The sequence below is a fragment of the Antechinus flavipes genome, chromosome 1 (assembly GCF_016432865.1).
Source record: "Antechinus flavipes isolate AdamAnt ecotype Samford, QLD, Australia chromosome 1, AdamAnt_v2, whole genome shotgun sequence".
Lineage (NCBI taxonomy): Eukaryota > Metazoa > Chordata > Mammalia > Dasyuromorphia > Dasyuridae > Antechinus > Antechinus flavipes.
The window spans coordinates 705152432-705180192 of record NC_067398.1 but is presented as its reverse complement, the minus strand read 5'-3'; the positions used below and the strand labels follow the sequence as shown (position 1 = coordinate 705180192).

Sequence of the window (27761 nt, the reverse complement as noted above, 5' to 3'; positions counted from 1 at the left end):
AACTAGGCTTTGTTTTCAAGAAGCTCAGTCACATGTAAATAACTGAACAAAAAAGTTATGTTGCTATTGTTTAGTTGTTTCACTCGTGCTCAACTCGCCATGACCCATTTGGGGTTTTCTTGGCAAAGATCCTAGAGTGGTTTGCTACTTTCCACTCCAGCTCATTTGATGGAAACTGAGGCAAATGGTGAAATGATTACAAACAATCTTTAGATGGGATTAATTGGAGATGATTTTAGAGGGAAGACACTGCATATGTATGTGGATCCCTGGATTATCTTGAATTGGGGAAACTCTTTTGGAGTGACAGGTGTAAGATATAGCTCCACATACACACACAGACACAGGCTAGAAGCTTGACTTTCTCCATTTTTCCTTAGCAGTTACATGTTGCTGTGGATTATGTGCATGATTGTATATAGGCATGTTTTTTTGGGAATATATGAAAATGTTTATATTGAAGGTTCAACATAAACATTTTCATATATTCCCACATTCAATATTACACTATTTCTGTTAGTCATTAGTTTTGTCATCACTTAAATTCTCTGACTCTCAGTTTCTGCATCTATAGAATGGGCATGGTGTTATCTGAAATATTTATTTCAGAGAGCAGGGGAATTTAACCATGTTTGTTTATCATGGATCTCTCTGTTCATTTATAGACTTCTTCTCCGATCATTGTATGCAATGATGACAACAATGATAGCTTCAAGGTTTGCAGGAGGAGAAGAGAGGAGAGGAGAGGAAAGGAAAGGGAAGAAGAGAAGAAAGAAAAAAGACGAGAAAAAGAGACAAGAGGAGAAAAAAAGAAAAGAGGAGAGAAGAGAGGTGAGGGAAGAAAGATATGTGTGTGTGTATGTGTATGCATTTTTATGTGTTTCTGTTTACTTTCATCTCTTTCTCTTTCTCCTTCCCTACCCCCTCTCTGTCTCTCTCTGTCTCTGTCTCCCTCCTTCCCTTCCTCTTTCTCTCTCCCTCCCTTCTTTCCCCTTCTTTCCCTCTCTCCCTCTATCCCTCTCCCTGCCTCTCTCCCCCTTCTTTCTGTCTTATGGTTGTCCTCTTCCTCCTCCCCCTCTTCTTCCTCCTCCCCTTTCTCCTTCTCCTGCTTTTCTTCCTCCTCCTCCTTCATCTCCTTCTCTTCTTCCTCTCCTCTTCTTCTCCTCCTCCTTCTCCTCTCCTCTTCTTCCTTGTCCAAAAATCCATGCTGCAACTTGGACACTCATTTCTTCCCTCTATGGCAGACAATGCTGGGAAGAATCCTGAGACAAATGTACCCAGGGGGCACTGAGAGGCCCCTTTTGAAGGGGTGTGTCTAGAAACATCATTTTAGTAATAAAGTGCCCATGTTTTCCCCTAGTTTGGGCCTGGATCAGAGCTTAAGTTGTGATTTAGCTTGACTGTGCCAGTCGGGGCTGTGCCTGGGTGGGTGGGGGCTGCTCTCCCAGCTGAATATAGTTTGCATTAGCTCCTAAAGCCTTATTACTAATACATTTTACAACCTGTTTTACAGTGTTATTAATGAATATAACAGACCATAAAACCAAAGGAGAAATGAGGCAGTGATAACATCCCCCGCTGAGACATTTTGTAAGGAAGACAAAAAGTTTTGTTACCAGGAAGAGAATGCTGGGAAAAATACTGACCTCGGGGCCTGGAGGGGTGGGAAAGCCCAATGGGGGTTGGATTTCACTGCAGGGGAACTTGATTTTAAAAAAATCAAGGGCTGCCTGATTCAACTGATGCTCTGTGAGAGAGCTAGGGGTCACAGAGGAAGAAACATTGGACAAATATTGGATAGTATTTGTAAAGCACTTAACACAGTATCTGGCACATAGCAGGAGCTATTCATTACTTATGATATTTATAATATCTTTACTTCTAGTAACACTTTAAAACTTGAAAGGCATTTTACATATGTTCTTTCATTTGATTCTTACAATTACCTTGGTGCTCTAATTACCCGTTTTACAGATGGGGATACTGAGGAAGACAGAGGTTAAGTAAATTGCCCAGTAAATCAGAGTTTTACTGAGCGAAGATTTGAACTCATTTTCCTGACTCTAAGTCTCCTGATCTATTAACTGGGCTGACTGACTGCCTCTAATTCTATACCCTGTACATAAGGAATCCATCTCCAATCTCTGTCTTTGTACTACTTGACTGTTCTCTAACTCTAAAATACTCTCCCTCTTCACCTTTGCCTCTTCTCCCCATAGCAGTCAATTCAACTGCCACCTCCTACAGGAAGCCTTTCTTTATTCTCCTAGCTGCTGGTGCCTTCCACCTTTAGATTGTCTTGTATTTGCTTTCTATGTATTTTATCTTCACTTAAATGTGTATTATTATCTCTGATAGAGAACGTGAGTTCTTTAGGGCAGATAATGTTGTGTTTTGGACATTATGTTCCATAGCAGCACATAATAGGTGTTTTATCAGAGACTTGTTTATCGATCGGTTGAATTTAGCCTGGGTTCTCATAGTCCTAACACATTTTCTTCCAGGGCTATGCTAACCTTCTGTATTAATTACCCTCACTTATCTGACCATTGATCCATCTTCTGTACATGTCTTTTTAATATAAAATTTTAATATTTAACCATGAAAAGCAAATCAGTGCTTTAGGCAAATCCCTTTCCTCCTCCTCCTTTTAAGAATCGTTTTTGATTTCGTCTTAGGTATTTGATTCTTTGGCCAACTTCCCACTCAAAAGATTAAGCCTTTGGAATTTTGCAGAATCACAGAATCTGAGGCAAGCCGTTCAACTTTCAGACAGCTTTAATTGGCAATGAGTTTTTCCCCTTGACAATGAAGCCTAAATTGACCTCTTAGCTGTAGATCTCTTTCTACTCCTATTGATTCAACCAAATACTTTCTACTATGTCTTTCCCTTCAGGTTTTGATATTTCTTCAATTGAATTAATATTCTTAAAATACAATGGCATTCATTCCATGCATCCCAACCTCTTTTATCTATTATTGTTCTTTTGAATAAGTCATATTCTTCCAGGCCCAAATTTCAGCAATGAGTTCTATTTCACCATGTCTCAATAGGACCTATGAAATCAAATTACAGTCTTTAGTTCAATTATGTTCCTCGGCTTCATTTCTTGCCTCCCCTTGCTTCTTTCAAGACTCAGTTCAAATTCTATTTTATGCAAAAAGCCTTTCCTGCTCCTTCCCTCTGTCTCCAACCCAGTGCCATCCCCTTGTGATGACCTGCGTAGATCTTGCAAAAATATAATTGTATGTTTTTTCTTCCACTAGACTGTAAGCTTCCTGAGAACAGGATTATTTTTGCCTTTCTTTGTATCTCTGGCACTTAGAACAGTACCTGTTACACAGTAAGCGGTTAATAAATGCTCACATGTTGTTGACCAGGCTTATTATCAGTAATCTGCACATTTGTTACTAGTCAATTAAGGTTTTATTTAGGTTTTTTCCTTGGATATTGCCTTCCGTGAATTACTGGTCCCATCCCCTATTTTTTCTCCTATGGGTCTACCTGCTGCTCTTTGTTGTGCTGCCCTTATTCAGTTTTATATTCCTCTTAACTCGATTTCCCCAGTCTCCAGGCAAATTTCTTTATATTGGTCCTTGTTAGAGGTGTTCAATTTCTTGCCAAGAGCTTATCATCTTTGTATAAGCCAGAAATCCAAATGCTAATCTCAAAGATCTTCTTAGTCAGCTATCACCAAATCTGTCTCTTTCTGAATCTCCTATCTTCAAATGGCAATAGTATTGAAAACATCACCCATGTCCTTAAGGTCTTCAGGTATAAAGTGTTCCCTTTTCTTTTTCCATCTCTCTCAACTTTATGACCCTCAACAATGCTTTCTGAATGTTTCCTGCTGCCATCTCTTTCCCCCTCCATGTAAACCATCCGATTTGAATCATGGTGATCAAGTTTGTCATTTCTCAGGAGAGTCTCCATCACATACAGATACATGTTTAAGGAGACAAAAACCTTTTTCATGGCTTATGCTATATTGACAGATAATTACTCATTACCATTTAGTAAGCTGTACTTCTCTCCTTTCACTTTGTATGATCAGATGGCATGTAGGGAGCTAGCTTTTTCCCCTCTTGAGTTATAAGAGATTGCTTTAGACAGAGACAGTCCCATTCTTCTTTCCATAGTAGGATTTCTTAACCTGGGGTCCATGGAACCCCAAGGAATCCATACATAAATTTTCCTGGGGGATGAACTTAAATGGGAAATTGTTTTTACCTCTCTCTTCACTGATCTTTAATTGAAATTTAACCTTTTCTTCAATTATTTCTAAACATGACTGAAAAAATGTCCAATGCCTTCATCAGATTGCCAAAGAAGTCTATGGCATAAAAAGGGTTAAGAGCCAACCTCTGCTCTGCAGGTAGTGTCACAGACCGATTGCTTAGTTCCACATTCAGTTGCCTTCCTTCCTTTTCTTCTGTGTACCATTCTTCAACCCATCAACCTCTTGACCTAGGTAAGACTTCCCCTTTAGCTCCTCATTCATTTTCTTACTTGTTTCTCCTTGATGATAACCTAATTTTTCAAGGAGCAGCACTTAATTCTCCCCGATGACCTAGAAAGTAAAAAAGACATTTTTCCAGGCCTCTCACTTTCTTATATTGGAAGGAGATCAATTTACTTTTTGAGTATATGTAACAGAAGTTTGACAACTGACTCTACCTTGAGATTCGTAATTCTGAGAGACAAACATTTCCTCCTCAGCTTTGAGATCAATATGGGACTCTTGAGGTCTTTGAACTGTAAGGTAAAATTGAGTTATATCCTATAAATATACAATATGGTCTAAGAGAGATTGAGTGAGAGGAAGGAGGGGGCTTCAAGAGCTGAACTGGAGGAAACTGTCAAACTTGGGCAACAGGTCAAAGGAGGAAAGGAAGAAAAGGATTAAATTGTGAATCGAGGAAGGCCATTGGCTGTTACAAATATCTTAGAGTAAAAGACTTGACCTGAAGTTACTGTGTAGAATTTCAAAATTCACTTGCTTTCCCCTCAACTGTTCCTTCCATTGTCTATTAACATGTGTTGTTATTCAATTGTTTGAACTGACTCTTTATGATCCCATCTGGGTTTCTGGGGGCAAGGATACTGTAGTAGTTTATCATTTTTCCTTCATTTTACAGATAAGGATACTTAGACAGACATATTAAAGTGGACTTGCCCAGGATCACAAAGCTAGGAAGTTTCTGAGGCTGAATTTGAATTCAGGTATTCCTGACTTCAGGAATAACAGTGTATCTACTGTACCATCTCTGGAGCATACTCTATTAATTTATTTTGATTTCTTTTTTTAATAATATTTCATTTTTCCCAATTATATATAAAGGCAATTTTTAACATTCAGTTTTTTTTTTTAATTTTGAGTTCCAAATTTTCTCCCTCATTTATGAGTTTTTTACCCCAATATTTTTACTTTGACCATAAAAATTCCAGAAATTATATAGAGATGAACATAAATTTAAATTAATGCTGAGAGCCAAAACATCTGTCTAAAGTTAGGAATTTTCCTAAGTAGGATTTATGAGCTATTCTGATTATACTCTTACTTTTTCTTCCTTCCTTCCTTCCTTCCTTCCTTCCTTCCTTCCTTCCTTCCTTCCTTCCTTTCTTTCTTTCTTTCTTTCTTTCTTTCTTTCTTTCTTTCTTTCTTTCTTTCTTTCTAGGAAATTGGGAGTTAAGTGACTTTGCCCAGGGTCACACGGCTAGGAAGTATTAATTGTCTGAGGCCAAATATGAACACAGGTCTTCCTGACTTCAGAGCTGGTACTCAATCCACTACACCATCTTGTTGCCTCAAATTTTTTTATTTAACATAAACTATATAAAATATCAGAGGAAAGGACCACATGAACCTGGGAGTTATCATATTGCCCCTAGATTAAAATACAAGTTATTGGCTACTAGTAGGGTACAGTTAATTATGTCCCAGAGATAAAAGGGATAAATAAGAAAGGGAGATGATGAGTTTGAGCATCTTCCATAGCAACACACACCACCATCAAAGTGACTCACATATAGTGTTAAATGAAACTGGAAGAAACCCACCCATAGTATACTCTCTGTAGGCAGAATGCTACTCTGAAGGTCATGTTGAAATTTGTGTTGTTTGAAGCAGCGTTTTTGCTTCTCTGTGACATTGTGACACATTGCCTGATTGGGAGAGGTGACATTGCATGAAAAATAAAATAAGATTTATTCACTTTTTTTCTCTCCCTTGAAGGCTCTCCACACTTTCTTCTATTCCCCTGGATATTAGACTCAGGTCAGCTACTCCTGGATGCTCTACACTTTGACACTCTATGTTTTTAGTAAAATGTGAGACTCACAATGAAACTCAATATGTTGCCCATAAGTGCCCAAGGAAGAGGATAGTAGCCTTTCCCATTGCCTTTCTTAATGCAACTTAAACTCTGATTATTGGAGTTTTTTTTTTTAACTCTCCAACTGTCCTTTTGATTGATACTGAGCAGATAGTTGACTCAAATCCCTCTACTATATTCAGTGATATCTTTTGCACACAATGTAGATATTTATATTTGATTTGACCCAATATTTGGGCTTCCCAAGATTAAAAAAAATACCTTGGAAACTTTGATTTTTAGGGAGAGAATCCTCTGTCATAGGGGCACTCTGTGAAGGTTCAAGCTGAGTTCTTACTTTCTTTGATGCCATCCTGCTCATACATTAATCCATTAACAGATACGCATTGAATTCTTGGTTTAGGCTCTGAACTGTACAAAGTTTGATGCTAATCAATCTGTGGTATTGATGAACTCACTTTTCTTTTGACAACTCAGTTTCCTTTTCTGCCGTATTGATCGAGGTGTGTCCAGACAGATTATGGTACCTAAATATAAAACAAAGTTACTGTGCAATGTAAAATGATGAAAATGAAGCATTCAGCAAAATTTGGCACAGTACATCACTGATGGAGAGTGAAACAGCAGAATTAGTACATAGAATAACGAAAGGATCACTTGAAGGAAGGCAGACTGAATAACTGAAAAGAAAAATCAATAATGGTCCTAATGGGAAATCTACGAAGCATCAATTAATGGACAAATATTTATTAAGCACCTACTATGTGCTAGTCACCGTGCTAAACAATTTTCTCATTTAATCCTTATAACAATCCTGATAGGCTGGAGCTTTTGTTAATGCCTATTTTGGTTGAGAAAACTGAGGGAAATAAATGTCAAGTTGACTTGCCCAGAGTCACACCGCTAGGAAGTTTCTGAGGATGGATTTGAATTCAATCTTTTTGACTCCAAGCAGAGTGCTCTGTGCATTATGGTGTCACCTTGCTGCCTCTGATGGTTGGTATACAAAAATAAAAAGGGGATAGTGCCTGCCCTGGGGGAGAAGAATATATGTGTATGCCCATTCTCTTGGCAGAGAGACAAAAGGTTATGAGGGCAGAATGTTATATCCATTTGCAGACACATTCATTGAATCAATTGTTTTTGTTCTGTTATGCCACAGTTCTCTTTTATTGTCCTGCCTCAGTTTCCCTACTAAAACCCCAAATTTCCCTAAATTGTCCTGCCTCAGTTTCCCTAATTTTTCTGCCTCAGTTTATAATTGTTCTGCTCAACCACCCCTCCCTCCTAATGATGATGATCCAGATAATCATCAGAATGTTGGGTGCCTCTCCTCATTCTGTAATCCCAATTATCAGATATCCCCTATGCCTCCCCTCACCTTGTCAGAACTGGATTGCCAGAGTCCCGTTCTGCTCTCAGAACTCTGACTCTGCCCCTGCTTCACTCTACCTCCTATCTGAGTTATGTGTATATATGTCATTGACAACTCACATTGTTTGCTGGATTCTTGGAGATGATAGTCTCATTCAGCCCTGGGAACAAACCATGGATCCATTTGGTCCCAGTAAATTTCTCCCTTTTAAATAAATTATTAAACACTCTGTAATCTCTATCTTGCCTCAGTTTCTCTGGCATTACAGTTCAACTGACTGTTCTTTGTTAGACAACATGGTATGGTGGATCAAGTATTGGACATGGAGCTTGGAAGACTTGATTCAAACCTTACTTTGAACATTAATTCCTTGTGTAATGCAGAGGAAAATCATTTGGCCCACTAAACCTTATAAAATGGGGAGAATAATAGTGACACGGGTGAACTCTGTAAAAATTGTGTCCTCTTTAATCTGTAAAATAATCATTGAAACTGTGTCCCCTTTGATCTGCAAAAGAAGAAAGATTTGGGGTCTCCCAGGCTCCAGAGGGTCTGGGAAAAGGCATATTTTCCAGACAAATCTTTCTTTTTTCTGAGATAAGCAGCATCATTCAATTGGAAATCTTGGGCAAATCACCCCCTCTTGATCTTTTGGATAGCCGGATCCCCATTCAGGAAACTCTAAATTCGGAAAAAGCCTTCAAAGTAATTTCATTCAACTGGGAGATCCTGTTCTGATAATCAGTTCAAACTGCCTCAAGATTTGCTCATAAAATAGGTTTCTGTCAACCCATTTTTTGCAAATTTTTTTCACTAAAAAAATTTGCCTGAGAAGAGAGAGTTTCTTAGTGAAAAATAAAACCTTCTTTTTGCCACAGACTTTGAGGTTCATGAATTCTGTTGCATTTGGACTTGTGTTTCCAAGCAGAGAGGGGATCTCCTCATTCCTACACATCACCTATAACATCTACTTCATTGAGTCCTTGTGAGAATCCAGTAGGATAATAGTTGAAAAGTAATTATAAACCTTAAAGAGTGATAGCAGAGAGAATAATTTTAAGGTTATCTTCCCTTTATTTGCATGTATCTTGTATGTTGTGATGTCTATTTATCATCTTCCCTATTAACATATAAGTTCCTTGAGGACAGGGACCATTTTTTGCCTTTCTTTGTATTCTCAGGGCTCAGCTTAATATCTAGCACATTATAGGTGCTAAATAAATGCTTATCAACTCCTTTGTATCCCCAATGCTTAGCACAGTGCCTGGTATAGAGTCGGTAGTTAATTAATGTTTTTCTACTCCTTTGTATCCCCAATGCTCAGCACAATGCCTGGTATAGAGTAGGTAGTTAATTAATGTTTGTCTACTCCTTTGTATCCCCAATGCTCAGCACAGTGCCTGGTATAGAGTAGGTAGTTAATTAATGTTTGTCTACTCTTTGTATTCCCAGTGCTCAGCATGTGCCTGGCACAATACTAAATGTTTAATAAAGTCTTGTAGTCTCTTTTGTATCCCCATTACTTAGCAAGTCCCTAGTATACAGTAGGTAATTAATTAATGCCTGTCAACTCCTTTGTATCCCCATGCTCAGCACAGTGCCTGGCACTCAGTAATTGCTTAATAAATGCTTGTTGATTGATTGTTTAAAGGAAGGGGTCAATTCTTTGATGATGGGGAAAACAGAATAACCAGAACTGACAATGATATAAACTTTTTTGAAATAAATAAATTGATAATTCTCCAGTAGCATAGATAGTAAAATATTCCTTTTTCTTTTCAGCAGAGAAGTGGGACCTACTGGATGCATTCTTCCGTGCAGTCATTTACTTAGTTATTTGTCTTATCAAAGATAAGTTAAAGCTTCTGAACAGCTAAGTGGTAAAGGGCCCAGTTTCTTAAACCATGGGTAATGTCCCAATGTGAGGTCTTATAAAAAGACTATGAGGATCATGAAATTATGATTAAATGTTTGATTTGCCTACCTATTTTATATACCCAGAAATAAAAATTTCTCGGATAGAAAGAGGTCACAAGTGGAAAAGTTTAATAAGCCATGGTGGAGGGATAGAACATAAGAGTCTAAGGTCAGTTAGATCTGAATTCAATTCCTGCCTCAGATGCATATAGCACAGGAAAGTCACTTCGCCTCAGTTTTTCTAATCTGTAATATGGGAGATAATTTTACCTCAGTTTCCTCCTCTATAAAATGTCAAATTATTGGGATTCAAAGGAGACCCCCAAAAGGTTGAGCTCCAGACTGGCATCACCAGAAATCTCAAAATAATTTGCAGGCTCAGACCCATCTCCAAGTCAAGGGGCAAAGTTTATTATAATTGTAACATCAATCAAAGTGGGCTGAGTGCCAAAAGAATTTAGCAAAGAACCAGGAGCAAGAAAATAGATTTGGAGTCAAAAGACAGAAAGATCAGCTGCTTCATGTCACTGATTTGCTAATTTTATGACTTAAAGGTAGAACTGAGGAGTGGTTTTATAGGTGGAGTTGAGGAATATTGAATTCTATGGCTTACAAGTGGAGTTGCCATTATTGAATTCTATAGCTGAGATTGTCTCAGAAACTTTGTCATTTCTAACCAACAGATTGTTATCTGACAGCCAGCATTGTTTATGGAACTACAGCACTCCCAAGCCAACTGGCCATATGATTAAAATCAGGTAGTCTTGATAGGGTGCAGCTTCTAGGGGAAAATTAGCAGTGATCCTGAGGTCCCCTGATCTTAAAGTGCTATTGTTCTGGTAATCTTTGTCATGATCCTAAACATCTCCTGGCTTTGGGAACACTATAGTATAGTCCTGCAAAGACTGCCACATGGCAGTCTGTTGGTCAGTGATAACAGGGTTTCCCAGCCAAATGGTGAAGTGCATACCAGATTACTCCCCCACCCCACTCGAAACCATCAAATTCAATATTAAAGTGCATATCAGCTCCTCTAAGCCATAAAATTAACATATCAGTGTCATGAAAAACCAGATCTCTCTGCCTTTACTTATAAATTTTTCTTTTCACTCCTGGTTCTTTGCTAAATTCTTTTGGAACTTAGCCCACTTCAATTATATATTTATATGTGTGTGTGTGTGTGTGTGTGTGTGTGTGTGTATACATTAAATTACAATTATAATAAACTTTGCCCCTTGATTTAGAGATGGGTTCAAGCCTCCAAATTCTTTTGAGACACGTTGCAACACCAGTCTGCAACCCCAGCCTTTTGGAGTTTCCTTTTGAACAGTCTTAGGGTTATTGCTACTTCCCTAGGAGCTATACTGCATCAACATCATTTTGCTCAGTTTCCTCCCCTGTAATATGGTAGGTCAGTCTGCCTCAGTTTCCTCCCCTGTAAAAAGGGGAATAATAATAGTAACTTAGGTAGTTCCCAAGATTGTTGTATGAATCCAATGAGATAATATTTGTAAAGCATCAGAAACATGCTATCTAAATATTATCTATAGCTATTATTAAAAATGAGGGTTCAAGTGTGTGGTGCATATTGTTGAAGGAGGGAGAAATAATCAGACCTATGCAGGAAATAAAAGTCAAGGTTATAAGCAAAACGTATTCTGTATAAGACCCAACGAGGAGAGGGGATTGACTGTTTTCTAAAACCCTTGCCATTCTAAGTGGCCTAATCCCATGATTCTAAAACCTGGATCCCAAGAGAAGGCAAGAGATGCTCACAGACACCCAGCTGGTGAGTATATATGGTGAGTAGCAGAGCCGGGATCCCAAGTTTCTTTTCACTGTCCATCAGTGATGAAGGTGAGTTTTACATCAAATGTGTTCAGGAAATGTTCCAGAGACTGACCGGGCGAGGGCAGAGAGCGCGTTCCAGGGAGTCTTAGCGGACAGAAATGCAGATGGAATGACTGTCTCGCTGGGGAAGGTGAATCCCAAAGATTCCTCAGGATTTTATTATGGGGACGTGTATCCTCCTTCCTGACTCAGGGTTGGTGCTTTTAAGATCTGAGCACAAGACAAAGCAGAAGCAAAATTTTGCCCACCAGGTGAACATTGACTGCACGCAATCTGTTCTCAACCTCCCTGACAAGCTGTGTCATAATATTGATAGAATGATTAAGCTTCCTTCTGAAGAGACTTCAGGTCCTAAATAATGCTCACGTTAAGGACGCGGGGAAGAAGGCTGGGAACTCCACACGCCCCGGCTTTTCATTAGCGACATTAACAGAGGCTCGATGAATACAAGGAGAGTCTGCGTCCAGAGATGTGAATCAGTCAGTCAAGAAACATTAATAAATTAATAAAATACCTACTATGGGTCATAAAAATGAAAGCACCTCCCCTCAAAGCACATGCATTCTATAGAGGGAGATAACTCACTTTTCCAGAGTCCCACAAACTCTGTGTTTTGCTCACGAAGCTTTTTACAGATGAGGAAACTGAGGCAAACAGAGATTAAGTGATTTAATCACTAGTAAGTGTCTGAGATAGGATTTGAACTCAGTTATTTCCTGACTCCAAGCCCTGTTCTGGATAGAAAACCCTGAGTAAATCTATAAAATTGGAGTAATAATAGTACCTACCTCCCAGAGTTGTAAGAATCAAATGAATTAATAACTGTGAACATTTAGTAGAGTGTCTGGCACTCTATAGTCATGCTGTACAAATGTTAACTGTAAAAGTAGGTATATATATATATATATATATATATATATATATGTTAGCTCTCTCTGTAGATATATATGTATACATATATACACACATATAGATGCTTATATCCCTATACACATATATACATACATATGCTACAGAAATACATACTTGCACATATATCTCACATTTTTTTGTTGTTGTTGAGGCAATTGGGGTTAAGTGATTTGTCCAGAGTCACACAGCCAGGAAGTATTAAGTCCTCCTGACTTCAGGTTCTAACCATTGTGCCACTTAGCTGCCCCTATATCTCACATTTTAAAACTGTTCTTAAGGCAAGGTTGGTGTATACATATTCCTATTCCCATTTTACAGTTGTGTAAACTGAGGTTCAGATGGTGAAATAATTTTCCAGTAATAATGAAACTGTTGAGGTATAAAGGTTGGGGTTGCAGATTAGTGTCGTGAAGTGTCTCAGAAGAATTTGCAGGATTGAATCCATCTCCAAATCAAGGGGAAAAGTTTATTATAATTGTAACACCAATTGAAGGAGGCCAAGGTCCAAAGGGATTGATCAGAGAACCAGGAGCAAGAAGATAAACAAATTTGGACAATGGTAGAGAGACCAGAGCTTCGTGTTACTTATTTGCTAATTTTATGACTTCCAGGTAGGTTTGAGGGGAGGTCTATTCACCATTGTCTCAGGAACTTGGTTATCACTGACTAACAGATGGTTTATCTGCCAGTCAGCAATGTTTGTAAGAGTATATTATAGTATTCCTAAGACTTCAGAATCATTGACAGATCTTTAGAACAAAAGCACCCCTAAGGTCAGGGGGGCTGGGGATTACTGCTATATTTTCCCTAAAATCTAGAGGAAGACATATTTTATTATATTCCTAAAGCCAAGAGACTGGGATCATTGACAGATATTGTTAGAACAGTAGAACTCCAAAGTCAGAGGGCCCTCAGGATTACTGCTATATTTCTATCCATATATAGAAATATAAATATATTAACATATATATATATATATATAATATGAAGCTGCACCCCATATACCCCATCAAAATCAAGGTCCCAGCTTTGACCTGTACCCTGCCGTCTCCTGCTTTAGAGTTTGTTTGTTTTTTTTTCCCATGGCACCATATTGAATCTGTCTTGGGTGGATGGATGAATGAATGAATGAGTGTTTCACTCATCTTGCTAGGGTTCTAGATTTAGAGCTGGACGAGAATTTAGAGCTAATCTAATCTAATCCCTTCTTTTAACAGAGGAGGAAACAGGTCCAGCATTAGAAAGAGACTTGCCAAAGACCTGATACCTCTATTGTACCTCTGAAGGAGAGGAACCTTCTGTGTCTAGTTAGTCATTCACAAGAGCTAAGTAGTAGGGTCAGGATTTGAATCTGGATCCTCAATCACATTAAAGAAAAGTCATAGAGCTGTAGCTTTAGAACCAGAAGGGGTCTCATAGGTAGTCCAGTCCAACTTTTCACTTTACAGATGAGGAAACTGAGGCACAGAGAGATTAATTAGCTGTCCTCTGAATCATATAGCTAGGGAGTATCTGAGACAGAATTTGAACTCAGTTCTTAATTTTAAGTCCAGAACATGGACTGGAGCTGGTTATTCCAATCCAGTCAATCCCTAGGAAAAAGAATAATAGTAGGGTGCTATGTTCCAGGCACTGCGTTAAACTCTTTCTATAATCATGATCTCATTTGATCCTCACAACAAACCTGGGAGGTAGGTGCCATTATCACCCCTATTTTATATTTACAAACTGGTAAAAGAATGAAATGACTTGCCCAGGGGACTTCCGGTTAAGATGGCGGAGAGGAGGCTCACAGTTGCATAAGCTCCGCGCTTTCTCTCACTATCCACTTCATTACAAGCCTCTGAATCAATGCTTGACTGAAAAAAACCCACAAATAGTTACCAAGAGAAGCCATCCTTGAGATCCGCCAAGAAAGGTCTGTCTTTACTGGAGGGCTGGGGCGGTTTTAGATTGGGCGCAGGCGGCGGGCAGCAGCAGTGAGAGCACGGGAGCAGACTGGAGAGGGGGTGGGGAGTGATCGTAGCCGTTTCTGCGGGAGAGCTTCGCTACAGGTTTGGATAATTTCCTCCGCAGCAAGTCAACAGCCCAGCAGAGAAGCTAAAAACACCGGGCTGAAGAATACAACCCAAACAGCTGGAGTCTCTCAGGACCTGGCCGCCCCCCCCTTCCCCCCCCCTCAGTGACTCAGCACGCTTTGGGATCTCAGAGCGCAGGCGCAGCACAGTCCTGCTAGTGCCTCACTGCTGCCCCCTGCAGTCTGTAGAGGAAGCTCGATAACACACCCAGCCCTCCCCCAAAGAAAGACTCCAGTTTTTTCTGTTTTTCTTTGGTAGTTTATCTCTGATTAATAGACAGAATGAGCAAGAAGCTGAAGAGGACTTTAACCCTTGACAGCTTCTATACAGATAGAGAGCAGACTCTAAATCCTGAGGAGACTAAAAACAGGCAGTCCCCAGGTGATTCCCCAAAGGAGGAAATCATCTGTTCCTCAGCACAGATGAACCTCATAGAAGTGATTAAAAAGGCTCTCACAAGGGAGCTAGAAGAAAAATGGGGAAAGCAGAGTGAGGCTTGGCAAAAGGAGAGGGAGGCTTGGGAAAAGAGCCTGGAGAAAGTTAAAGAGAGAGTGGATAAAGAAGTAAAATCCTTGAAAAATAGGATTAGTGAATTGGAAACAGAAAACAGCTCTCTAAAAAACAAAATTGGCGAAATGGAAAAAAATTCCACAGAACAAAAGAACTCAATTGGACAATTAGAGAAAGATTTTAAAAAAGTGAGTGAAGAGAATACTTCACTGAAAATCAGAATTGAACAAGTGGAATTGAATGACTCGAGGAGACAAGAAGAATCAGTCAAGCAAATCCAAAAAAATCAAACAATGGAGAAAAATGTGAAATACCTTCTGGGGAAGACAACAGACCTGGAAAACAGATCCAGGAGAGACAATCTGAGAATCATTGGACTCCCAGAAAAACATGATGAAAAAAAGAGCCTGGACACTGTCTTCCAGGAAATTATCAAAGAGAACTGCCCAGAAGTCATAGGAACAGAGGAAAAAATAAACATTGAAAGGATTCATCGATCACCCACTGAAAGGGATCCTAAAATCAAAACACCAAGGAATATAGTGGCCAAATGCCAGAACCCTCAGGTGAAAGAAAAAATATTGCAAGCGGCTAGAAAAACCCAATTCAAGTATCAAGGAGCCACAATAAGGATCACCCAGGATCTGGCAGCATCCACATTAAAAGATCGAAGGGCCTGGAATATGATATTCCGAAAGGCTAAGGAACTTGGTATGCAACCAAAAATAACTTACCCAGCGAGAATGAGCATCTTTTTCCAGGGAAGAAGATGGACATTCAACGAAGTAAGCGAATTTCATCTATTTCTGATGAAAAAACCAGAACTTAACAAAAAGTTTGATCTACAAATATAGAACTCAAGAGAAATCTAAAAAGGTAAAGATTAATCTTGGGAACTATATTTTGACTATATAGATGTATAAAGAATACATGTATACCTTGTTCTAGAAATTGATGTGGAAAGGACATTGTACCAGAAAAAGGGTAAAGTGGGGGTAGTACATCTCATGAAGAGGCATAGGAAACCTATTATATCTGAGAGAAAGAATAGAGGGGGATGAATATAGTGGGTATCTTACTGCCTTCAGAATTGGCTTTAAGTGAAAAATCTTAAGACATATTCAATCTATGGTGAAACTTCTCCCATCTCATTGAAAAGTGAGAAGGGAAAAGTGGAAAGGGAAGGAATAAGCTAAGGGGAAGGGAATACGGAACTGGGAGGGAAAGGGGTAAGATAGGGGGAGGAACTCTAAGGAGGGGGGAGGGATACTAAAAAGGGAGGGCTGTGAGAAGCAAGGGGTGCTCACAAGCTTAATACTTGGAAGGGGGGGAAAGGGGAAAGAAGGGAGGAAAGCATAAACCGGGGTTAACAAGATGGCAAGTAATACAGAATTGGTCATTCTAACCATAAACGTGAACGGGGTAAACTCCCCCATAAAGAGAAAGCGGTTAGCAGAATGGATTAAAAGCCAGAATCCTACAATATGTTGTTTACAGGAAACACACCTGAAGCGGGGAGATACATGCAGGTTAAAGGTAAAAGGTTGGAGCAAAATCTACTATGCTTCAGGTGAAGTCAAAAAAGCAGGGGTAGCCATCCTGATCTCAGATCAAGCTAAAGCAAAAATTGACCTAATTAAAAGAGATAAGGAAGGACACTATATCTTGCTAAAGGGTAGCATGGATAATGAAGCACTATCTATATTAAACATATATGCACCAAGTGGGGTAGCATCTAAATTCTTAAAAGAGAAACTAAGAGAGCTGCAAGAAGAAATAGACAGTAAAACTATAATAGTGGGAGATCTTAACCTTGCACTCTCAGAATTAGATAAATCAAACCAGAAAATAAATAAGAAAGAAGTCAAAGAGGTAAACAGAATACTAGAAAAGCTAGATATGATAGATCTCTGGAGAAAATGTAATGGAGACAGAAAGGAATACACTTTCTTTTCAGCAGTTCATGGAACCTATACAAAAATTGACCATATATTAGGACATAAAAACCTCAAACTCAAATGCAGTAAGGCAGAAATAGTAAATGCATCCTTTTCAGACCACAATGCAATGAAAATTACATTCAACAAAAAAGCAGGGGGAAGTAGACCAAAAAATAATTGGAAACTAAATAATCTCATACTAAAGAATGATTGGGTAAAACAGCAAATCATAGACATAATTAATAACTTCACCCAAGAAAACGATAATAATGAGACATCATACCAAAATGTATGGGATGCAGCCAAAGCGGTAATAAGGGGAAATTTCATATCTCTAGAGGCCTATTTGTATAAAATAGAGAAAGAGAAGGTCAATGAATTGGGTTTGCAATTAAAAATGCTAGAAAAGGAACAAATTAAAAACCCCCAGTCAAACACTAAACTTGAAATTCTAAAAGTAAAAGGTGAGATCAATAAAATTGAAAGTAAAAAAAACTATTGAATTGATTAATAAAACTAAGAGTTGGTTCTATGAAAAAACCAACAAAATAGACAAACCCTTAGTAAATCTGATTAAAAAAAGGAAAGAGGAAAATCAAATTGTTAGTCTTAAAAATGAAAAGGGAGAACTCACCACTAACGAAGAGGAAATTAGAGCAATAATTAGGAGTTACTTTGCCCAACTTTATGCCAATAAATTCGACAACTTAAATGAAATAGAAAAATACCTCCAAAAATACAGCTTGCCCAAACTAACAGAGGAAGAAGTAAATATCCTAAACAGTCCCATCTCAGAAAAAGAAATAGAACAAACTATCAATCAACTCCCTAAGAAAAAATCCCCAGGACCAGATGGATTTACATGTGAATTCTACCAAACATTTAAAGAACAATTAACTCCAATGTTATATAAACTATTTGAAAAAATAGGGATTGAAGGAGTCCTACCAAACTCCTTTTATGACACAGATATGGTACTGATACCTAAACCAGGTAGGCTGAAAACAGAGAAAGAAAATTATAGACCAATCTCCCTAATGAATATTGATGCTAAAATCTTAAATAAAATATTAGCAAAAAGATTACAGAAAATTGTCACCAGGATAATACACTATGACCAAGTAGGATTTATACCAGGAATGCAGGGCTGGTTCAATATTAGGAAAACTATTAACATAATTGACTATATCAATAACCAAACAAACAAAAACCACATGATCATCTCAATAGATGCAGAAAAAGCATTTGATAAAATCCAACATCCATTCCTAATAAAAACACTTGAGAGCATAGGAATAAATGGACTTTTCCTTAAAATAGTCAGGAGCATATATTTAAAACCATCAGTAAGCATCATATGCAATGGGGAAAAACTGGAACCTTTCCCAGTAAGATCTGGAGTGAAGCAAGGTTGCCCACTATCACCATTATTATTTAATATCGTATTAGAAACACTAGCCTCGGCAATAAGAGTCGAGAAAGATATAAAAGGAATTAGAGTAGGCAATGAGGAAACCAAACTATCACTCTTTGCAGATGATATGATGGTATACCTAGAGAACCCCAGAGATTCTACCAAAAAGCTATTGGAAATAATTCATAATTTTAGCAAAGTAGCTGGCTACAAAATAAATCCCCATAAATCCTCAGCATTTTTATACATCACCAACAAAACCCAACAGCAAGAGATACAAAGAGAAATTCCATTCAGAATAACTGTTGATACCATAAAATATTTGGGAATCTATCTACCAAAGGAAAGTCAGGAATTATATGAGCAAAATTATAAAAAAGTCTCCACACAAATAAAGTCAGACTTAAATAATTGGAAAAATATTAAGTGCTCTTGGATCGGCCGAGCGAACATAATAAAGATGACAATACTCCCTAAACTAATCTATTTATTTAGTGCTATACCAATCAGACTTCCAAGAAAATATTTTATTGATCTAGAAAAAATAACAACAAAATTCATATGGAACAATAAAAAGTCGAGAATCTCAAGGGAATTAATGAAAAAAAAATCAAATGAAGGTGGCCTAGCTGTACCTGATCTAAAATTATATTATAAAGCAGCAGTCACCAAAACCATTTGGTATTGGCTAAGAAATAGATTAGTGGATCAGTGGAAAAGGCTAGGCTCACAAGACAGAATAGTCAACTATAGCAATCTAGTGTTTGACAAACCCAAAGCCCCTAACTTCTGGGAAAAGAATTCATTATTTGATAAAAACTGCTGGGATAATTGGAAATTAGTATGGCAGAAATTAGGCATGGACCCACACTTAACACCATATACCAAGATAAGATCAAAATGGGTCTATGACCTAGGCATAAAGAACGAGACTATAAATAAATTAGAGGAACATAGAATAGTTTATCTCTCAGACTTGTGGAGGAGAAAGAAATTTGTGACCAAAGATGAACTAGAGACCATTACTGATCACAGAATAGAAAATTTCGATTACATCAAATTAAAAAGCCTTTGTACAAATAAAACTAATGCAAACAAGATTAGAAGGGAAGCGACAAACTGGGAAAACATTTTCACAGTTAAAGGTTCTGATAAAGGCCTCATTTCCAAAATATATAGAGAACTGACTCAAATTTATAAGAAATCAAGCCATTCTCCAATTGATAAATGGTCAAAGGATATGAACAGACAATTTTCAGAGGATGAGATTGAAACTATTACCACTCATATGAAAGAGTGTTCCAAATCATTATTGATCAGAGAAATGCAAATTAAGACAACTCTGAGATACCACTACACACCTGTCAGATTGGCTAAGATGACAGGAAAAAATAATGATGAATGTTGGAGGGGATGCGGGAAAACTGGGACACTAATGCATTGTTGGTGGAGTTGTGAACGAATCCAACCATTCTGGAGAGCAATCTGGAATTATGCCCAAAAAATTATCAAAATGTGCATATCCTTTGACCCAGCAGTGTTTCTATTGGGCTTATATCCCAAAGAAATACTAAAGAAGGGAAAGGGACCTGTATGTGCCAAAATGTTTGTAGCAGCCCTGTTTGTAGTGGCTAGAAACTGGAAAATGAATGGATGCCCATCAATTGGAGAATGGCTGGGTAAATTGTGGTATATGAATGTTATGGAATATTATTGTTCTGTAAGAAATGACCAGCAGGATGAATACAGAGAGGCTTGGAGAGACCTACATGAACTGATGCTAAGTGAAATGAGCAGAACCAGGAGATCATTATACACTTCGACAACAATATTGTATGAGGACATATTTTGATGGAAGTGGATTTCTTTGACAAAGAGACCTGAGTTTCAATTGATAAATGACGGACAAAAGCAGCTACACCCAAAGAAAGAACACTGGGAAACGAATGTGAACTATCTGCATTTTTGTTTCTCTTCCCGGATTATTTATACCTTCTGAATCCAATTCTCCCTATGCAACAAGAGAACTGTTCGGTTCTGCAAACATATATTGTATCTAGGATATACTGCAACATATCCAACATATAAAGGACTGCTTGCCATCTAGGGGAGGGGGTGGAGGGAGGGAGGGGAAAAAAAATCGGAACAGAAATGAGTGTAAATATAATGTAATTATTAAATAAAAAAATTTAAAAAAAAAATAAAAAAAAAAAAAAAAAAAAAAGAAATGACTTGCCCAGGATCACACAGCTTGTCAGTATCTGAGGCTAGATTTGAACTCAAGTCCTGGTGTTTTATCCAGTTGCAGAGAAAGAGAAGAGAAAAAACAGGTTGGTTTTGAGGTTCCCCAGGGGTTCCAGTGAGTTAAGAGACAGAATACTGAAATCGCTTTGGAATCTTTGGTGTTGGGAAGAAAAGGAAGAGCCAGAGCTGAAGGCTTTGAAATCCAGAGAGAATCAGAGGGTGGGACCAGGCCCAGGAAATGGGCTCATGTTGGGGGGTTTTCTTTATGGATGGACCTCTCACTGAGAAGTCAAAGTTTAGCTTTTGCTGCCTCCTGCCCTCCCAGCTGCTTCTTCCTTTAGTCAGTGGTCAGTGGAGGTCTATATCTTCACTCAGCTGAGGCAGGCTCAGCATCTTGGGACTGACCAGGCTTGAAATGGAGCCCTCTTGGACAATACAGTTCCTTGAATTTCTGGAACATTCGCAGAAAAGGAGAGAAGGCTGGGGCGGGGCTTCTCTAGGTCTGTCTCCTTACATGGCCATCGAGTGGAGCAAGAGCTTTCACACACACACACACACACACACACACACACACACACACACACAGAGAGAGAGAGAGAGAGAGAGAGAGAGAGAGAGAGACAGAGACAGAGAGAAACACAGAGAGAGAGAGAGACAGAGAGAGAGAGACAGAGAGAGAGAGAGAGAGAGAGAGAGAGAGAGAGAGAGAGAGAGAGAGAGAGCATTTGGGTGGCAAATGTTTTTAGTTGAAAAAACCCAGAGTGCAGATGAAGCGGCTGGGACCTGCATTTTTGATTCTAGCATGTGCTAGCTTTGCCAAGTCAGTAAATACTTGCTGCCTATTTTATTTCTTTTTTAAGCGGAAAAGGGTTTGTTGCTCCCCCTACCCCTCTTGCATCGGATTCATCCCAGTGGGGAAGCTGGGAGTACTCACAGCGGGAGACGACACTGAAGTGAAATCATCTCTGGCTGGTTAGTAGGGACAGAGACAGCACCAGTGTGTGTGGAATAGTTGGGAGGGATATGGGGGGGGGATCATGCAAATTTGAGTTCCTAACTCTCTTTAATTTTATTTCCTCCCTTGATTCGCCGAAGAGCAAGGAAACAAAAATGAGAAGGAAGGTTTTGAATTTGAACACAAGGAAGATGGTGAAAGGGGCAGGAAAAGCCATGGTCCATATCTGGCTGCTCTCATCAACACTCCATGGTCCTACCGCAGACAAACAAAGGGGAAAAAGTCATTAAAATACTCTGCAGCCCAGCCAATGATTACAAAGTGAGTTTGTCAATAAGCATTTATTAAGTGCCTACTATGTACCAGACTCTGTGCTAAGTGCTGAGGATGCAGAGAAAGGAAAAAGGCAGTCCCTGCCTTTGAGCTTACACTTGAATGGGGGAGACAGCATGTAGACAGTCGTGTGCAAACCAGCTACATACATGATAAATAAGGACCAATCAACAAAAGGGAAGGTACTAGAAATAAGAGGGTTTGGGAAGAAGCTTCCTTTCGAAGGTTGGAACCAATCCAAGAGAACACTGAAAGTTTCTGCTTAAAATGGCAGCATGAGGAGGCTCCTAGATTTCCCCCCACCCTCAATTTGATGGTGACCTTCCTGTAGGCTGTGAATGGGGACGATGCTTGTTCCTAGAATGGGACAAGTGACTGATGGGAGATTCAGGAGGAGCCAATTTCTTTTCTAAAACTCCTGGGTTTAAAGGCTGGCTGTATTCTGGTTGGGGAAAAAAATACTATGAGTATACGGCCAACCTGTCATCTTCAAATATATTTCTCTTTGTCTTGGTTTTTTTTGATTCTCTGCTTATGAACAAAAACACTGCTGAAATGCTTGTCCGGTTTCTTCTATCGTGGAGACAATTATAGCATTCACATGACCAGAGCTTTGTGAAATAGAGCAGATTCGGGGAGGATGGGGGGGGGGTTGTCTAGTGGAATAAAATCTGAACCTGTTTGGACTGGGTAAATTCATCCTTAGTGCACTCTTTAGGCTATCGAGGCCAGCACGAACATCTAAGAAGAGGTGGAGCTGGTCAATCAAAAAGCATTTATTAAATACTTACTCTATGTTAGGCATCGGGTCAAATGCTAGGAATACCTCAGAGGGATTGTGGGTTGGTTTGCAGATCACCACAATAAAGCAGATAACATAATAAAAAGAGTTACGTGGATTTTTTTGGATTCCCGGTACATATAAAAGTTTTTATACAGTAATCTATCAAGTGGGAGAGTATTTATCTTAGAAAAAACTCAATATACATAAAAATTAAAATGTGTTATTGTTAAAAAATATTAACCATCATCTGAGTCTTCAGCAAGTCATAATCTTTTTTGCTAGTGGAGGGTCTTGCCTTAATGCTGATGGCTCCCGACTGATCAGGGTGGTGGTCACTGAAGGATGGAGTGTTAGGGACAATTTCTTAAAATAAAATAATGAAGTTGGCTTATTGGATGATCCTCTCACATGAATCCTTAGAGGCCATTGTGTGGTTATTAACTGGCTTAGTTTCAATAATGTTGTGTCTTAAGGAATAAAGTCCAAGGGGGAGGAAGAGAGAGAGACAGAGAGACAGAGAGACAGACAGACACAGAGATAGAGACAGAAAGAGATAGAGACAGAGACACAGAAAGAGAGAGATAAAGAGAGAGATAGAGAGAGACAGAGACACATACAGAGACAAAGAGACAGAGAAAGAGACACACACAAAGAGAGAGACAAAGACAGAGAGACAGACACACAGAGAGATACAGACAGACAGACAGAGAGAGACAAAGACAGAAAGACAGACAGAGGCAAATAGAGACAGAGACAGAGAAACACACACTCAACCACACATACACCCACACACACACAGAGAGGTGGAGTCAGAACACACAGAATTTATTGATTAAGATCCCCATCTTAGATGGGCTTGGTAGGTGGTAACTTAAATAGTACACATAGTAACATCAAAGTAATAAAATAGAAACAACAAAGATCACCGATCACAGATTACCACAGCACATATAATAATAATGAAAAGTTGAAATCTTGTGAGAATTACCAAAATTTGAGACAGAGATACGATGTGAGCACCTGCTGTTGGAAAAATTGCACCGAAAGACTTGCTAGATGCAGGACGATCACAGATCTTCAGTTTGTGAAAAATGCAATTTCTGGGAAACACAATAAAGCAAAAAGCAGCAAAGCAGGGTGTGCCTGGATAAAGAAAGGCAAAAAGCAGCTTCTATCCTGAATGAGCTCACATGCTAACGGGGAGATGATATATGAATAATCGTATACATAAGTAAGGAACGGTAAAAATGAAAGATGATCTCTTAGAGATGGCCAGAAAGTCCTCCTTCAAAAGGTAAGGTGTGAGATGAGTTCTGAGGGAAGTTAAGGGAATAAAGAGGGGGAAATAAGGAGGAATGGGAGATAACCAGGGCAAAGACATGAAACTGGGAAATGGAGTGTCCCATAAAGTAGTTATGAATGAAGTGCTATATATTTAAGGAAGCTATTATAGCTTGATTTAAAAAAAAGGAAAAGAAGTATAAGATAATAGAAAATAAAGTATAAGAAGGCTGGAAATCTATGAAGGACTCAAGTTGTGAAGAGCTTTAAAGACATGACAACAACAAACTCAATGTGATAACAACAGTCTCAATGTGCGTAATAGGACAATGGATTCTGCTAACAAAGCCGTAGGCTTCGTTAATTTAGGTCTGATTACCAGGATCAGGGAAATGATGATATTAACAGTATTCTATTGGAGTCAGACCTCATCTCTGGCTGAGTAGAGGCTGACTCTGTTGAGTTCTGAACACCGCTTTAAAAAAGTACATTAAAAAAATCTGTGGTATGGGTCAGTAGAAGGATGACCAGCTTGGAGTTTAAAAAGTATTTCTATTCATTCGTAGCATCTCCAAAAAAAGGCCACCAGGATGATAAAAATCTCGAAATCCATGTTGTATAGGATTAAGGATACTAACTATCCTAACTCGAAGTAAGGATACTAACTATCAAGGATAGTTGAAGGGACTAAAGATGTTTAGTTTGGACAAGAGACAATTTGTTAGAAGGGGAGCATGATAATTACTTTTAGGCATTTAAATGGAGAAAGTGTCAATTCTGCTTAGACTAGAGGAAAGAGTTAGGAGCAATGGGTACAAGTTCCAAAGAGGCAGATTTAGCCTTGATATCAGAAAAAGTTTTCTAATGGGGAGAGTTGTTCCAAAGTAGAATGGATTGTCTTAGGAGATGGGGGTTCACCATCTCTATACAAGCAGAGGCTGAATAGCTCTTTGTTGGGTATATAGTAGACAAGGCTCTTGTTTGAGTGTAGACTAGACTAGATGGCCTTTGAGATTTTTTTCAATGCTGCCATTATGTGATTCTGCTGGCTGAAGTTATACATATACATATACATATACATACATACATATATTTATTTATTTATTTATTTTGCTGAGGCAATTGGGGTTAAGTGACTTGCCCAGGGTCACACAGCCAGGAAGTGCTGAGTGTCTGAGATCAGATTCAGGTCCTCCTGACTTCAGGGCTGGTGCTCTATCCACTGCACCACCCAGCTGCCTCAGCTGAAGAGATTTTTAAAGCTGGGTCCCCCAACGCAGCTGAGGTTTCTCTAGATTACAAAGGAAACCTTAGGTGCTTCTGCAATCAATCTACTAGAATTTATTATTTTCCAACTATGTGCCAGACATTGTGCTGAGTATTAGGGATACGAAGACAAATGTCAGTCCCTGCCTTCAGGGAGCTCACAGTCTAACGGAGGAGACAAAGTGGACAAAGGAGATATATACCAGTTAAAATGGAGGTAATCAGCAGAGGGAAGGCAAGAGAATTCGGGGTATCAGGAAAGGCTTCTTGCAGAAAGTGGGGTTTTTGTGTGAGATCTGAGGAAGCCGGGAGGTGAAGATACTGGACAGTTCCAAGCATGAGGGACATCCAGTGGAAATGTCTGGAGTCTGAAAAGGATGTGTTGGATGTGAGAAAGAATAAGGAGACTCGTGTCATTGACTAGTAGAGCACAGGGTGGGAATGATGAAGTAGGGAAGGGAGATTAAAGTATAAGAAACCCGGAAAGTAAAGTTTAGGGAGCACTTTATAAACTACCCTGTTCTGAGCAGCCCTGAGAAGCAGCCCATCCTCTTAGCGAGCACTAGGTGGCAGCATCGCTGAGAATTCCCTCTTTCAAAGCTTAGGGACTTGACATCTCAAAACCTTCAGAAAACTGATCCACATTGGCAAGGTTGGATGCATGCAATCTCCTTTAATGAATACATGCGATCACGCCTGAAATTTCAGCTGTTTCAACAAGAATCTTCCATGAGGAAATCTCCTGAAAAGCTTTCAGTTTGCCCCACAGACAGGAATAGAGAGAAGGGGATATCATCCACCTCCAGACGCTAATGTTTTCTATCGATGTGTTAATTTTGCTTTTTCGTCATTGCCGTACCTGGAAGGGACTTTCTCTCACACACTCCACCAGTCTGTTCTTTGAGTTTTTTGAGAGGGATCTCCAAGCGTATTTTATTCCTGCCTCATTGGTTGGTGAATTTATTCCCCCTCCCTTCCCCCCCTCATCTACCAACATTTTCAGCGGGGCAGGGTGGTATAATGTATCGAGGATTGATTCATAGAGTCAAGAAGTATGGTGCTTGAAAAAGATTGATAAATTTGAGATCCAAAGGTCTGGGTTCAGATCTCACCTATGCCATGTGCTACTTGGGTAAGCCACTTTCCGTTCATCTATAGGAATGAACTATATAAAATAAACTTATTTTATATAGTTATAAAATAAGGGACTTGAATTAAATGACTTCTGAGATTTACAATGGAAATGGTATTGGATAGAGGGACTTCCTCAAAAAATGGTGCTTCCGCTGACTATGATTCTCATCCCTCTATTTCTTTCTTCTTCAACTTGGACTCTACTCCTGGAAGAGAGGACTCTGATAGGTGAGTTTTTTCCTGGCCAGGCTTCCACATCACTACTTCCATCATCCCAATGTCACGTCATCTTCTCCTCGCCCATTTCTAGCTCCCCTTTACACACAGCCTTTCCTCTTTAGAATTAAACTCGCAAAGACTGTGTTATTTGTTATTATGTGGATCCTCAGCACTTTGTATTATGCTAAACACTTTCCTTAATAAATGCTTAATTTATTTATCTAAAGACTTGAGTTCAACTATTAGCTTTAATAGTTATCCCTTGTGTGAGTCAGACAGATCATTTGATTTCTCTGGACCTCAGTTTCTTCATCTGTAAAATGAGGATTTGGGACTATATGACCTCTAAGATTTGTTGTGTAAAAAATCCTGGGTTCAGAGACTGATAATGAGTTCAAATCCACTTACTGCCTAAGTAAGTTGGAGCAAGTAATTTCTTTTCTCTGGGGCCTCAGTTTCCTTATTTGCAAAAATAAGAGGATTGGAGTAAATGATCTCTGAGATCCCTAACAGCTTTACATCAATGCTTCCACCACCTTGGTTCTAAATCCCACCTGTTGTTCAATCTGACTTGGTGAATCCATTTGGGATATTCTTGGAAAAGATACCAGAGTCATTTACCATTTTTTTCTCCAGCTCATTTTGCAGATGAGGAAACTGAGACAGAGTTAAGTGAGCCAGCCAGCTGGTAAATGTCTGAGGCTGGATTTGAATTCAGGAAGATAAGTCCCCACTGAAGACATAAAGGTACAAGATGAGGAGGGCAGTGTTAGGGAATCTTGGGAAAGCTGACTTTGGAATTGATAGGGGAGGGCAAGAGAGGATTGACTAGCTCTTAGCATTGGCCTAGAGTTAGTTGTTCATGATATGAGAAAGGTTTGGGAGAGAGAGGTATCTTCAGTGACTCTCAGCAGTTTGTCTGACACCCAAGGGAATTAAATCCAGGGTTATGCTTGGATTCATACATCTAGAGCTAAAAGATATCACTACAAAGATGAGTGTGTCAGTCTTCTTTTTATATAAGTGGAAACTGAGGCACCAGGAAGTTAAAGTATTTTGCCCAAAGTCACACAGGTAGTTAGTGGAAAGAATGAAGATTTGAACTTGGAGCTCAGGTATTTGATTCCGTAGGTAGCATTCTCCCATTCCTTGGACCATGCTGCCTCCATATTGCATATATATAGTGTGTTATCTAACTAGAAATATTCGATA

At 39.0% G+C, this 27761-nt stretch overlaps 1 long non-coding RNA gene across 1 annotated transcript in view; it reads right to left on the bottom strand.

Moving 5' to 3' along the window:
* Positions 1–3430: 3430 nt before the first annotated feature.
* Positions 3431–27761, bottom strand: part of LOC127545537 (uncharacterized) — a 32486-nt gene continuing 8155 nt past the window's right edge. Inside the window, exons 2-3 of the long non-coding RNA XR_007949683.1 lie at positions 6795–6863; positions 3431–4571 (exon numbers count right to left, since the gene is read on the bottom strand). This is a non-coding gene — a long non-coding RNA (uncharacterized LOC127545537). The remainder of the gene's footprint in view (positions 4572–6794; positions 6864–27761) is intronic.